The sequence below is a fragment of the Gossypium hirsutum genome, chromosome A12 (genome assembly GCF_007990345.1).
Source record: "Gossypium hirsutum isolate 1008001.06 chromosome A12, Gossypium_hirsutum_v2.1, whole genome shotgun sequence".
In the NCBI taxonomy this organism is placed as follows: Eukaryota; Viridiplantae; Streptophyta; class Magnoliopsida; order Malvales; family Malvaceae; genus Gossypium; species Gossypium hirsutum.
Window position 1 is genome coordinate 36,531,541 of NC_053435.1, and position 14,650 is coordinate 36,546,190.

Sequence of the window (14,650 nt, forward strand, 5' to 3'; positions counted from 1 at the left end):
AATAATTCAATACATATACAGAACATATAACATATCAATAATTTCATTATGGAATATTAAACCTATATTTTTATTCTTAAATAGGTCATGCATATACACAGGTTATTTATCAATTGAACTAAATTTCATTACTAACCCTTTCATTCATATATGCAGCATTAATGTGTTAATCTGTGTGTAATATATATGCTTGCATATTAACACAATTTAATAATAAACATTCGGTTATAAATAACCCATTTCAATTCTATGTCTACTTGGCTAAGTCAATTCATTTATACATATTTAATATTTTATAAATACCTAACGAATTTACATTGCCATGCACATGTACATATCAACTATATTACAAGCACATATATTTATACATGAAAAAAATTTAAAACTCAACTAACATAACATGACCAATTACCAACACATATATACCCTTATATAAATCTAAATCTCAATATGGTCCATATCATTAATATGGTCCATAAATGGACACTCAATTTAAACCATGCATATGTCTTGGTTTTTACCTAATAGCTCATAACCTACCTTAGCTTAATTAACATCCAATGGAAACATATAGCTGAACACAAAGTACCTTCACAAGCTTTATATACTTAGATACATTTCCAAAATAACACAAAAATGATCAACCATGACATACGGCATAATAATCAAATAGACTTAGACCATGACTCAACCAAAACCAAATTCGAACCTAAGATTAAAGCCATTTTCAATGCATGAAATACTTACCACAAACATCCATTCATAGTACTACTCACTTTAACTAAACAAATTTAAACCACTATCAAGCATAACCAAATTATCAAAACCAAACTTACTAAACCTTATAACTAAGCACCCATAAAACTAAATCCAAACATAAATAGCAAGCCATATTCGCATGGCTTTAATTACATAACCAAATTCAACATTTCCAAAAATATGTTCCAGCCTATACATGCCATAGTAAATCTCAACTTATATAGCCACAAAGTCAAATACACATGCCAATCTCACTTAAATTCAACATTATCAATTGCACATGAATAGAACAAATATCAAGTACTTACTTACTTTATTACTAATAGCCAACAAGCTGATTCATACCTGGCCATTTAACTCGTATTACACATCTGTACACAGTTTACCTTTGCCCGATGAACCATTCAAAATTGGATAGGACACTCGGATAATCACACATATACCGTACAATGCCAACGTCCCAGACGTGGTCTTACATGTAGTCATATATCGATGCCATTGTCCCAGATACGAGCTTACTTGTAAACACGTATCAATGCCATGGTCTTACTCGCACACATATATCGAAATCCTATGTCATGACATATGTGTCCTAACTATTCCTAAGGTTCATACGGGGCTTTCGGACGTCGTAACTTGGTCGAAACGAATGCTTGAACATGGTTACCAAGCTTTTTCACCTTCGAAAATAGCATATATAAATTCATATTTTCCATACCAGCATATATATTTGGCATTTATCTACAATTAAACATGTCTATTTGCTTATAAACTTACCTCGGACGTTATAAAATGAGACAGGGCTGCTAGTCGACAACTTTCATTTTTCCCCGATCCAAATCCTACTTCTTTGGTTCTTAATCTAAACATATTCAAATTAAGCTCATTCAAACATATTTTCATTCAATTTAGTCCAAAAACACATAAATGGGCAAATTACCATTTTACCCCTGACATTTACAATTTTTACAATTTATACCCTATTACACAAAACACAAAATATACAAAATTTCAAAATACTTATGTTGGGCCGAATTTTACCCATGTCCATACAAACCCATATAATTCATTTATTTCACATTTTAGTTCCTCAAATTATTATTTTTGCAATTTAGTCCTAATTACTCAAAATCATCAAAAACTCCAATACAAAACATGTTAATCTAAAACATATCTTTCATATTTCATCATCAAACAACAAAAATAACAAGCTCTCAACAATGGCATAACTCAACATATTCACCAAAATTAAAAATTCAAGCATGGGTTTTGTAGTACTCGAAGCAACGATCTCAAAAACGTAAAAATTATCAAAAATCGGGCTGAACTCTTACCTTGATTGAGCTTGAATGAAGCCAAACCCTAGTTCTTTTTCTTTTTCTTTCTTATTTGTTATTTAAGCAATGAAGAAAGTATGAACACTAATGTTTTTTCATGATATGTGTTATATTATATTAGTTATATTATTAGTTTACTAAATAAACCTTAATGATATAATATAAAAATCATATAACACATGTCTATTACCGTCCAACCAATAGACTAATGGGATATTTACAACATAAATCCTTCAATTTAGAAAGCCACTAACAATTCAACCCTTTATATATTAAACTACCAAATTTTCAATTTATGCGATTATGTCCTTTTATTTAATTGGGTACCTAAATGACAAAATTAAATCACGAAAATTTCACAGATATAAATTCACACAAAATAAACACAAAAAATAATTTTTAAATATTTTTCTGACTCAGATTTGTGGTCCCAAAACCACTGTTTTGATTAGGGTCTAAATTGGGTTGTTTCAAGAAGAGTATATAAGTCCATGCAAGACAATAAAGTTTGGGAAATTGTCCCATTACCTGAAGATGCAAAACCAATTGGTTGTAAATGGATATTTAAAACCAAGAGGGATGCAAATGGTAATGTGGAGAGGTATAAGGCACATTTTGTAGCTAAAGGATATACTCATAACAAAAGACATTGATTTTATAGAGACTTTCTCTCCAGTTTTATTGAAAGTCTCTTTCGGGACAATCATGACACTTGTTGCTCATCTTGATCTTAAGTTATGTTAGGACTAAGTTTTTTTAATGGCAACATTGAAGAAAAAATTTATATGGTACAACCAAAAAAGTTTCAGTCGAGAAACCTGATGTGTGCTCATATTCGTGAATTCGATTACAAGACGCTAAATTTCCCGATCATCTAATTTTTAGTATTATTTGATGTTGGTATTCAAAGTGAAATTGTGAGTAATGGAAAATAGGTTGAATAAAAATATCAAAGTAGGTTTTGGAAGGATGACTTGCACGAATCAAACACTTAGAAAAGAACCACTGATATAATTGATCATGACCCAATTTCTATATAGTGTAATAACATAAAAGTATTTGAATAAGAAGAAGTAAAATGTGACGCGCTATTTAGCAAAATAGGAACCAACAGTATGTTAGAATGCCACATTTTAGAAAATAAGAAAAGAATGGAAGTGATAAGTTCAAAAAGAAAGGGTTTGACGCCACAAGGAGAACCTAGATAAATCCAGGTAAGTTAGAACAAGAACAAAGAGATAGAATTCTCACACAAAACTCAAAAATATTCATTAGCCAATCAAAGTTCTATTTATAGGATATTTATAGGCACTTTTGTGACTATTCAAATGCCTATGTGAGACTTTTCATATTCGACCATTAACTAGTATTATTACAAACACTAATTTGATTTTTAAATCTTGTGAGGAAGCCAATGAGTCATGTCTCTTCATTGGAATCTGATGTAGTTGATAAGGCTTGCCAATTCTCCTTAACGAAGACTTAATATATCCTTAATGTGTTTAATTGATGTCCCTTCAGCTCCCATGAAACCAATTTATAAAAGCTTGTGTAACATCCTCTTAAATGGCACCATGATAAAGGTTTAAGACTCCAAAAACGTTCAGACTTGAAGAGTCTCCTTCGGTCCATTAAACAACCTCCTTAATGTTTTTTAAAAAGCTTTAAAACCGTCCAATTTGAAGAGTCTTTAATCATATGAAAAGTCACCTGCAAAATAGATATTTAAGATTAAAAAATAACTTAAAACACTCATAAAAACAACATATTTAATAACACTCATGCACACAAATTAAATGAACATGCAACTTAAACCATACTTGAAGTAAATTAACAAATGAAATGATTTAATGCATAACTTAAGAAAACACAAAATGTAGGTCTTAAATAATGCTAATGCATTAATGTAAAACGTTAACTAAAGACGTATTCAATAAATAAGAAACATAATGCATATTTTAAAAGATGCAGATATATCAATACAAAACATTAAATAAAGATGCATTTAACAAACAAAACACATAATGAAGCAGATTATTAAATAAAGATGCATTTAACAAACAAAGCACGTAATTAAAAATTGAAGAGTTTGTTCAAGCTAATCAAATTGTCCCATGCAACACATTGCATGGAATTGGATCATTATCCTGAGCCCAATAGAAATTGGACTTCTCATGCTCGGTTGGAACGATAAAAATGTGCAAGTGTACACAATCGTAACAAGTAATAAAGTGAAAAGTAAATGTCAAGTTATCGTACCCTAGGGACTGCGAAAAGAATTATTTATGAATGCTATTTAAAACACTTTGGTGAAGAAAAATATTTTGCTTGAAGAGGGTAATTAAAAACTAAGATTTTAAACTAAGTAAACTAAATAAATAAATCTCAAATTCACGATTTCAAAATATGATTTAATCAATATGACATAATTGTGTTGGATTAATTACATTTCTTTAACTTAGAATTATTAAACTCATGCTTATGCTGTTACGAATAAATTCAACTTGGTAATTTGCTAACTTAGAAACATACTCACTTACACAAATCCATTCATCTTTTAACATATCCCTATGTCAATTTAAACGATTAAACAAATTTTAATAAGCAAACATGTTATTACATATACATACTCATTAAATTGAACTAATCTCTTGCATATCGCTATGTTAATTTAAACTATTAATTAAACCTAATGAGCATATAAAAGACTATGTGAGGTAACAAGGTATTCTTACCTTGAATCAGTTTAATCACAATAATCTTGCAAGTTATGCAAGGCAAGTGTATCTCCATATACATTGCTAATTTAACGTTCAGCTATCTTAGAAGAATAAACATGCACTGATTAAGTATTGTGTCCATTAATTACAATTTTAATCCATTTAAATAATTAATTCATTAGCTACCTCAAAATTGTAATGCAAGAATAACTTAGGCATGATTTTACTTAATCAATCATTTTACCGAGGCCTATAACAGCATAAACACAATTTTAATAATTTAAGTAGATGAAATGCAATCAAACCAACACGAATTAAATTCAAGCTAAGCTGATTAAATTAACCATTCCAACAACATAAATATTCATAGATATTTTCATCATAACAACAACAAAAGTTAAAGAGATAGGGAACAAGAATCACATCACGTGTTTTTCTATGGCTTGACTAGGTTACTTCGTTCTTCCTTCTTTGTTGTCCTCGCCGATCAAGGCTTCTATGAACACTCAATTACTGCTCCAAATGGATGAAGAAGAACCCTTTCTCAAGGGGAGAAATTGACATAAGAGCAAGGGACTTGAAATAGAGAAATGAGAGGAGAGAGTGAGAGAGGAGAGAAGAAATGTGAATGAATGAGGGATGCTTTGAATGATCAACCAAAGGGGGTTTTTATAGCAGAATGTGGCAGCTAACATTTGCTAAAAATAGCAGCCAAAGAGCCACGCCTTAGCCGGCCACCTATGTGGCAAAGTTGACGGCCTCAACTTTGCTAAATTTGGCTTGGGGCAAAACTTCAAAGCCATCAATTGTGAAGGGGAAGATTTGCAATTTGAAAAGTCTTCAAGGGATTCTTTGCAGCTAAAATAATCAGCTAATGAGCTGAATTGGGTCAGCACTTGGACAGTTTTGAGCTGTCCTCTCCTTGGCTGGTTTGGTTCACTCGGTTTAATCAGACCATTTTTTCATAATTAATTAATAATAATTTATTAACCCAAATTAACTTGGATATAAATTAAAATTAATTATATTATCATTTAATACATATAATTTTTGGATCGTCTTAGGCTAGAAATTAATTCACCTTGATACTTTAAATTGCTTCTCGATTTTGTGCTTCTGACAGTGTCTGCTGAGCAATTTTTTGCCCTTTGTGGAAATCTATCGAAAATAACCAAATTCATCAAAAATAATTATAAAATTAGCTAAATTTCAACATGTTCATATTTTAAGTGCACTTTAATTATTTTATAAAAATTAATTATTTTTTGACAAGAATTTAATCGAATTCGTATGAATTTAAGTTAAAAAGGGTATTAAAAAGTGTGTAAATTTTTGTGTTTCCATCGGCCCAAACTTGCTGAACCAACCCTAACATCTCCTCTTTAAGCTTTTTGGATTTAGCTTGAGTCATAGGCCCAATGGGAATTTCAATTGGATTTCTTCTTGAATTCTCCTCATCTTTCAATCTGATTGGTATTGACATGGATGACTTTGATTTTGTTCCAATCGATTCTTTATCAGACATTCCCATGCATGTATCATCCCCTCCCTCTTCAAAACAATTTGTCCTCAAATCGTCACTTGCATCATAAGGAGATAAATTAGATACATTAAAGCTAGCACTAATGTTGAGCTCACCGGGAAGGTCTAGCTTATAGGAGTTATCATTAATCCTCTTTATAACTTTGAAAGGTCCGTCTCCTCTTGGAAGGAGCTTTGATTTTTGTTGGACTAGAAATATTTCTTTACGCATGTGCACCAAGACCCAATCTCCAGGTTCAAACAAAATTTTCTTGCAGCGTGTAACAGTCCATTTTTAGTGAAATCAAAACAGTGGTTTTGGGTCACAAATCTAAAATATAAAATTTTTTTATTATTATTTTATTGTCTACAGCATGACAGTAGTATCGTATAAAAATTTCGTTAAAAATTTTTACCATTTACATGTTCAATTTGATAAAAAGGACTAAATCGTGTAAAGTGCAAAAGTTGAGTTCTAGTAGGTAAAGGTATTAAATAGCTATAGAACTTTAAAGTCGAATCCCTTATATGGTATTTGGACCATTAGAGTTGATAGTGGATTTTAATGGTTTGGCATTATTGAAATTTGGATAAATTTTTAAGGTTGATTTTGGTAATTAGTAATTAAAGTTAAAATAAATAAAACAAAGCAATCTTCCATCTTCTTCCATCCTTTTTCAACCCAAAATTAGGGTAAGAATAGCCATTAAAGAGCTCCAACATTCGGCTAAGCTAACCACCTTGCATTGGTATGAATTTTTGTCTCGTTTTTACTGATTTCTATGTTTTCGGGATCGTTGTAGTTTAATCTAGCTAGCCCAATGACTAATTTGTGAAACTGTTAAAGTATTAGGGTTTTACCATTGATGTATGTGTATGTGTATTGATGTTTGATGATAGAAAATGGATGGTTGTTAATAGATAAACAACTTTTGTTAAGTGATTTTTGATGAAATTGTCATTTAGAGATTAAATTGAAAAATAGAAAAATTTTACATGATGAAATTGTGAAATAAATGAAATATAAGGCTTGTTAGGGACTATATTAATATTCGGCTATAATGGGTTGTGGTGGAATTTCATGAATTTCCATTTTTATGAGCTAGGGACTAAATTGCGAAAAAATTAAAAGTATAAAGGCAAAATAGTAATTTTTCCAAAATATAATTTTGGATTAAATTGAATGAAATATATATTGAATTGAGTTAAATTTATCTGTATAAATCAAGACAGACCTTGTACGACTTTAGATCGACGCAAGGAAAAAGCTTCAGATTAGTCTACTTCGCTTTCTACATTTATCATCGAGGCAAGTTCATACGTTTAAATAATATTTTCAATTATGATTTAAATGTTATTATTGCATAATATTAAATTTTGTGTTGATGGAAAAATTCAATGACGTAATGGCAATCATCGATCTATGAAAAGGGATGGCTTCGGTTATCAAATTATGGAAAGGGATGCTGACGACCATTGAAAATTGGAAAGGGATGGCTTCGGCCATCAAATTATGAAAAGGGATGGCTTCGAATATCTATCTATGAAAAAGGATGGCTTTGGCTATCAAATTATGAAAAAGGATGGTGACGACCATTGAAAAATTGAAAAGGATGATGACGACCATATAATTATAAAAAAAAGATAGCTTCGGCTATCAAACCATGAAAAGGGATAACTTCAATTATCGAATTATGAAAAGGGATGTGTCAACCATCGTAATATTACCTCATGTGAGCTTCTATAAGAGCTTACAATGTAAATTACATTATTATGATGAAAGGTAGCTAATGTGTACCTTTGTGGAAATTAAGAGTAAGAATGTATATATATGAGTTTTCGACTTAGTTGTGTTCATGTTGAATTGAGATTAACATGCTTTGTGGTTGTTTAATCTATTCACAAATTTAGACTATATTTGTTACGAACTTACTAAGCATAGCATGCTTATTTTGTCTTTATTTTCTCTGTTTGTAGTTGTCGAAAGCTTGTTCAGGTTGGAAAGTCATCGGAGATCTATCACACTATCCATCGGCTCTTTTGGTACTTTCAAATGTTAATTTTGGTTATAATGGCATGTATAGGTATTTTGGCTTATGTTGGCTTATATGTTTTGTTGTGGTTGTGGTCAATTGATTTGGCTTGTGTTTTGGTATATTTGGTATGTATATAAGTAGCCTTAATATGGTCGATGTTTGGCTTGTTTTGTGTTTGAAGGATGAAAGGTAATAGTAGTTAAATGTGCATATTATAAATATGTCTTTCGATATGATGAAATTTGTGGTGAATTGGTACCTTAGTATGTATGACTTATATGGTGATTTGGTGCTATATTAGAATGGCATGTTTGGTACCAATTGAGAAGTTTTGGTATGTTTTGGTAAGTAAATTAAGTGGCATGTATTGATGCAAATATGTTTAGTGGTTAGTTGATTATTTGGCCAAATAGAGTACATGGTTATATATATTTACATGTTGTCATTTGAGGTGCCTAAGGGCATATTAGTTGTTTTTGATAATACCATATGTATAAAGCTAGATTACGCATGATTTTGGTGCCCTGTTATGGCTTGTATATATGTGTATTTTTTATTGTAGGTACATGCCTTGTTGGGTGAGAAAAATGGCTTGTAAAATGGGCTATTTTTTTCTACACGAGAAAATACATGGGCGTGTGTCTCAACCGTGCGTGACACACAGCCAGGCAACACGGCCATGTGTCCCTTGTAGCTTTCCCCTGTAATGTTGAAAATTTTCAATATTTTTTGTAAAATTCTCTGAACTTTCGATGTAGTCCCGATTTTTTTGTAACAAGTATTTAGGGCCTTAAGGGCTCATATAAAGGAAAATATGTATGTTTTGAATTGATTTTAATGTGTTTAATGATATGATTTGAAAAGTTGGACATTTATGTTTGTTTAATTTGAAAACTCTAGTAATGCTTTGTAACCCTATTTTGGCAACAGATACGGGTTAAGAGTGTTACATTTATTGGTATCAGAGCTACGGTTTAGTCAATTCATAGACTGAATGTAGCGTGTACAAGTCTAGATATCCATGCCATTATATAATCTGTGATAGTGTGATATCTTCTAACCATTAAAAAACATTTTTTCTTATAACAATGACATCCAACTAAGCTGACTCCGATGAAGTAGAAAGTATCGCACAAGCCACCATTCACAAAGTAGCGTCAAGTGGTTCGAGGCTTGTATCTGAGGGCTGAAGGGAAGCTAAGGAAACTTTCTTTCAAATGATGAGTGAGTGTTTTACCGTGTTCGTACGAACGAACCCGGCGGCTCAACGGACTCCACCCCCACCTGTTCCTCAACCAGTTCTCGTTGTTCCTCAAGGCTTAGAAATAGTGCGAGTTAATAAACTGCCAGTTGACAAAATTCACAAATATGGGGTTGAAGAATTTAGAGCTACAGTTGATGATGATCCTGAGAGAGCAAAGTTTTGGTTAGAGAATACTATTCAAGTCTCCGACGAGTTATCTTGTACACCTATTTAAAGTGTACAGTGTGCAGTATCTCTATTAAAAGATTCTGCATATCAGTGGTGAAATACCTTGATTTTAGTTGTGTTGAGAGAACATATTGACTGGGATTTCTTTCAAAACAAGTTTAGAAAGAAGTATATAAGTTAGAGATTCCTTGATTAGAAACTAAAGAATTTCTCAAACTTAAGCAGGGCCGTATGACAGAGTTAGAGTATGAATGGGAGTTTGTTAGATTGAGTACATATGCTTGGGAGTGCATTCCAACCGAGACTGAAAAGTGTAAATGGTTCAAAGATGGGGTAAACAAGGATATAAAGCTTTTAGTTGGGATTCTCGAGCTGAAAGAATTCGTTGTTTTAGTTGAGAGAGCACATAAAGCTGAGGAGCTTAGCAAAGAAAAAAGAAAAGATGATTTTGAAACTAGAGACTCAAGAAAAAGATCAACTGGGAAGTCATACCAATCACAGCCGAAGAGATTGAAAGAACACTATAATTCGACTATTTCAGTGGGATACCTTGATAGAGACCGAGGTAAACATTATGCAAGTTCAAAGATGTAAGCTACATTTGTAGCTAGCATAGGTAGCGTTAAAGATAATAAACCTGATTGTCAATGGTGTGGACGTCAACATTTTGGAAAGTGTAGGGTGAAAGATGGAGCATGTTCCAAATATGGTTCGTATAAGCATTTTATTCGTGATTGCCTAGAAATATCTTAGAAAGAAAAGGTTCATAATGTTTGACCCAGTAACACTGCCACGAGGGGTAGACCACCTCGTAACCTTGGAAATATGAGTAGAAGTTATGGTGGAACAAAAGATTCTGCTATGAGATCTGAAGCACGAGCCTTAGCTAAGGCTTACGCTATTTACGTATGAGAGGAAGCTTATGTGCCAAATGTTATTACAGGTACTTTCTCTATCTTTGACAGTAATGTTAATGCTTTGATTGATCCAGGATCAACCCATTCGTATGTATGCACGAATTTAGTATCTTATAAGAATTTTCCTGTTGAGTCCACTGAATTCGTGGTTAAAGTGTCAAACCCCCTAGGTCAGTATGTGTTGGTTGATAAAGTTTGCAAGAACTGTCCTTAGATGATTCAAGGTCACAACTTTTTCGACTGATTTGATTCTATTACTATTTGATGAATTTTACATGATTTTGGACATGGATTGGCTAACTATACACAATGCTATTGTGAACTGTAGATGAAATCTTATTGTATTAAAATGTCAGAATGGTGAGACACTTTAGATTGAATCAAATAGTTCGAGTGGATTGCCTATTGTTATTTCAGTTATGTCAGCGTAGAAATATGTGAGAAAATGTTGTGATGCTTACCTTACTTATTTACTGGATTCTAAAGTATCTAAGTCGAAGCTTGAATCAGTGCCAGTGGTTTGTTAGCATCTTGATGTGTTTCCAGAGGAGTTACCTAGATTACCGCCAATAAAAGAGGTTGAGTTTGCTATTGATCTAGTACTGGGGTCAACATCGATTCAATAGCACCTTACAGAATGGTTCTTATTGAGTTGAAAGAGTTGAAAGCACAGTTGCAAGAATTGAAAGATAGGAGTTCTGCCCGACCTAGTTTCTCACATTGGAGTGAACCAGTTCTATTCATTAAGAAAAAGGATGGATCAGTGAGATTGTGTATTGACTACCGTCAGTTCAACAAGGTTACGATCAAGAATAAATATCCACTTCCTCGAATTGACAATTTCTTTGATTATTTGAAAGGTGCCATAGTATTCTCGAAGATTGATCTTTGTTCTGGCTATTATCAGCTACGAGTGAAAGATTCAAATGTGCCAAAAACTGCATTCAGAACCAAGTACGGACAATACGAATTTCTTGTGATGCCATTTGGTTTAACTAATGCACCTGCAGTATTTATGGATTTGATGAACAAAATTTTTAGACCATATTTAGACAGCTTTGTTGTGGTGTTTATCGACGACATTCTAATATATTTATAAGACGAGGCTGAGCATGCGGAGCACTTGAGAATTTTGTTGCAAACCCTACGAGATAAACAACTATTTTCCAAATTTAGCAAATGTGAGTTTTGGCTCCGAAAAGTTAGTTTTATGGGATATATAGTATCATCTGAAGGAATCAGAGTTGATCGAGTAAAATTTCAACAGTTGTTGACTAGAAACTGCTGAGAAATGTGCAAGTGTACACAATCGCAACAAGTAATAAAGTGACAAGTAATAAAGTGACAAGTAAATGTCGAGTTATCGTACCCATAGAGACTGTGAAAAGAATTATTTATGAATGCAATTAAAAACACTTTGGTGAAGAAAAATATTTTTATTTGAAGAGGTGATTAAAAACTAAGATTTTAACTAAGTAAAATAAATAAAAATAAAATAAAAGTTCGAATGCACGATTTCTAAAGATGATTTTAATCAAGATGACATAATTGTGGTAGGTTAATTACATTTCTTAACTTAGAATTACTAAACTCATGTTCATGTTGTTACGAATTTAATTCACAGCAACTCGATAATCTGCTAACTTATAAACATACTCACCTACCACAATCCATTTATCTCTTGACTATATCTCTATGCCAATTCAACCGATTAAACAAATTTTAATCAGCAAATGTGTTAATGCACATACATACTTATGAAATTAAAATAATCTCTTGTACATATCTTTATGCCAATTCAAACAATTAATTCAATCTTATAACCACATAAAAGATTTCTACCTTGAAATAGTTTAATCACAATAATCTTGCAAGTTATGCAAGGCTAATGTATCATTAGATACTGTTGTGTAACACCCCAAACCCGGCCCAAACGTTATGGCCGGATCCGACGTGTCACATTGAAGTTTTTAAAAAAACCAATGCCTCTTTCAACGTCCTTCTTAGTGTTTTAAAAGATAGTCTTTGCTAAGTTAATAAAGTCAATGGAAGCTGTGCACCAGGTAGGTATCCGAAACAGAGGAGGTGAGCCATGAAGGCTGCTTAAGTACCAAGCTCTTGATTGGATCCAATCCTAGACATGCCCACAACCATTGCCACACTTTGGTGCTAGGTTAGTTTTGAAAAAAACGAGTTGCAATTCATTTAAGTCGATATTTTTGATAAACGATTAATTGTATCGTTGCGTTTATTTTGAAAACAATTATCATTTTGGAAATGCGCCCTAGGTCTAACTCATATTGTTATCAGAAAAATATAGGGTATAAAATAAAATAATCCCAGAAAAATAATTAAAATGGCCTTATTACAACCCAAATCCAAATAATAATATTAATAAGATAAAACTTATAAAGAAATAAATCGGCTACTTATTGCAATTTAAAGAACCAGAAACAGTACTGTGGCCATCTCCGAGTCCCTCGCAGCTCCAAACCATCTAAGCTTAGGGATTACCTGCACAGTTAGAAACGGGGTGAGTTTACGAAAACTCAGTGTGTAATCCCAATAACAAACAAACAGTGAAAACACAGTGTCAGTACAATCTGGGCCAAAGCCCTATTTAGTCTTGGCATATACTGGGCCGAAGCCTTTCGTTTAACGGTTACTGGGCCGAAGCCTTTTCATAAATCATATCACTGGGACAAAGCCTTATCATAAATCATATCACTGGGCCGAAGCCTTATCATAAATCATATCACTGGGGCGAAGCCTTATCATAAATCATATCTCTAGGCCGAAGCCTTTTCATAAATCATATTACTGGGCCGAAGCCTTTATTGTAAACGGTATGGCCCTTAGGCCTATTTCAATATCACATGTAATGTCAATGGATGTGTGCAAGCCCATTTGGGGAGACTACTCGACCCACCATCTGCTACTCTCCACCCGTACTAACCAACACACCATGTGGGGAATGATTCAACCCACCCAACCAACACACCACTGGCAGCATAGCTGCTTTATCATATATCTGGAGGCCTAGCCTCTTTTAATAACTGGGGAAAAGCCCTTTTCGATAAACTGGGGCAAAGCCCTTTTCGGTAAACTGGGGCAAAGCCCTTTTCGATAAACTGGGGCAAAGCCCTTTTCGGTAAACTGGGGCATAGCCCTTTTAGCACTTCCTCCATTTATAAAACCCAACCCATGCAACATGTCATGTATGCAGAATGTCATGCACATATTTGAATCAAACAATCATAGTCAAGTCATTCATATCACCAACATATATTCACAATCAAATCCGTCAACCACACAGTCCAAGTCAGTCACTTGCCCACAAGGGCAAAATAGTCATTTTTCACATTATAAGGGTAATTTCGTAATTTTACCAAATATTAGGGTTTTCCATGTTCATCAACAATTATCAATATTTCTGAGTGTTTAAACAATGATCTTTAACCCACTTTATCAAACTCGGGCTTTTGGGCCCAAAACCTCTAATGGGCCCTACGAATGCCGATTTAGCCCATTAAGCCCACATAATCCAAATTTTACAATAGTACTAACCGTGTTAACATGCAACTTTTCCAGATTCCATTTTCTATAGTTTTACCCAAATGGGCCCGAAGCCCATTGGGCCCGATTTCAGCCCATTGAGGCTAACTTACCATCGTGCACAAAATTGAGTTCTTACATGTTCCATCGATCCAAACACCGATCTTATCATATTTATCGCATCTATACCCAAACGCAACATTACAAGTTCCCGAAATACTGGTATTTTAGCATTTCGGCTTCTCAGCAAATATTAATCTAAGCTATTACGAGGGTTAGTACACACCTGTTACGGGTTGAAGTTGAAACGTTTCCAAAATCAATCGCCTACGATAACCACCACCTGTCACTCAAACTTAACTAATCCAATATC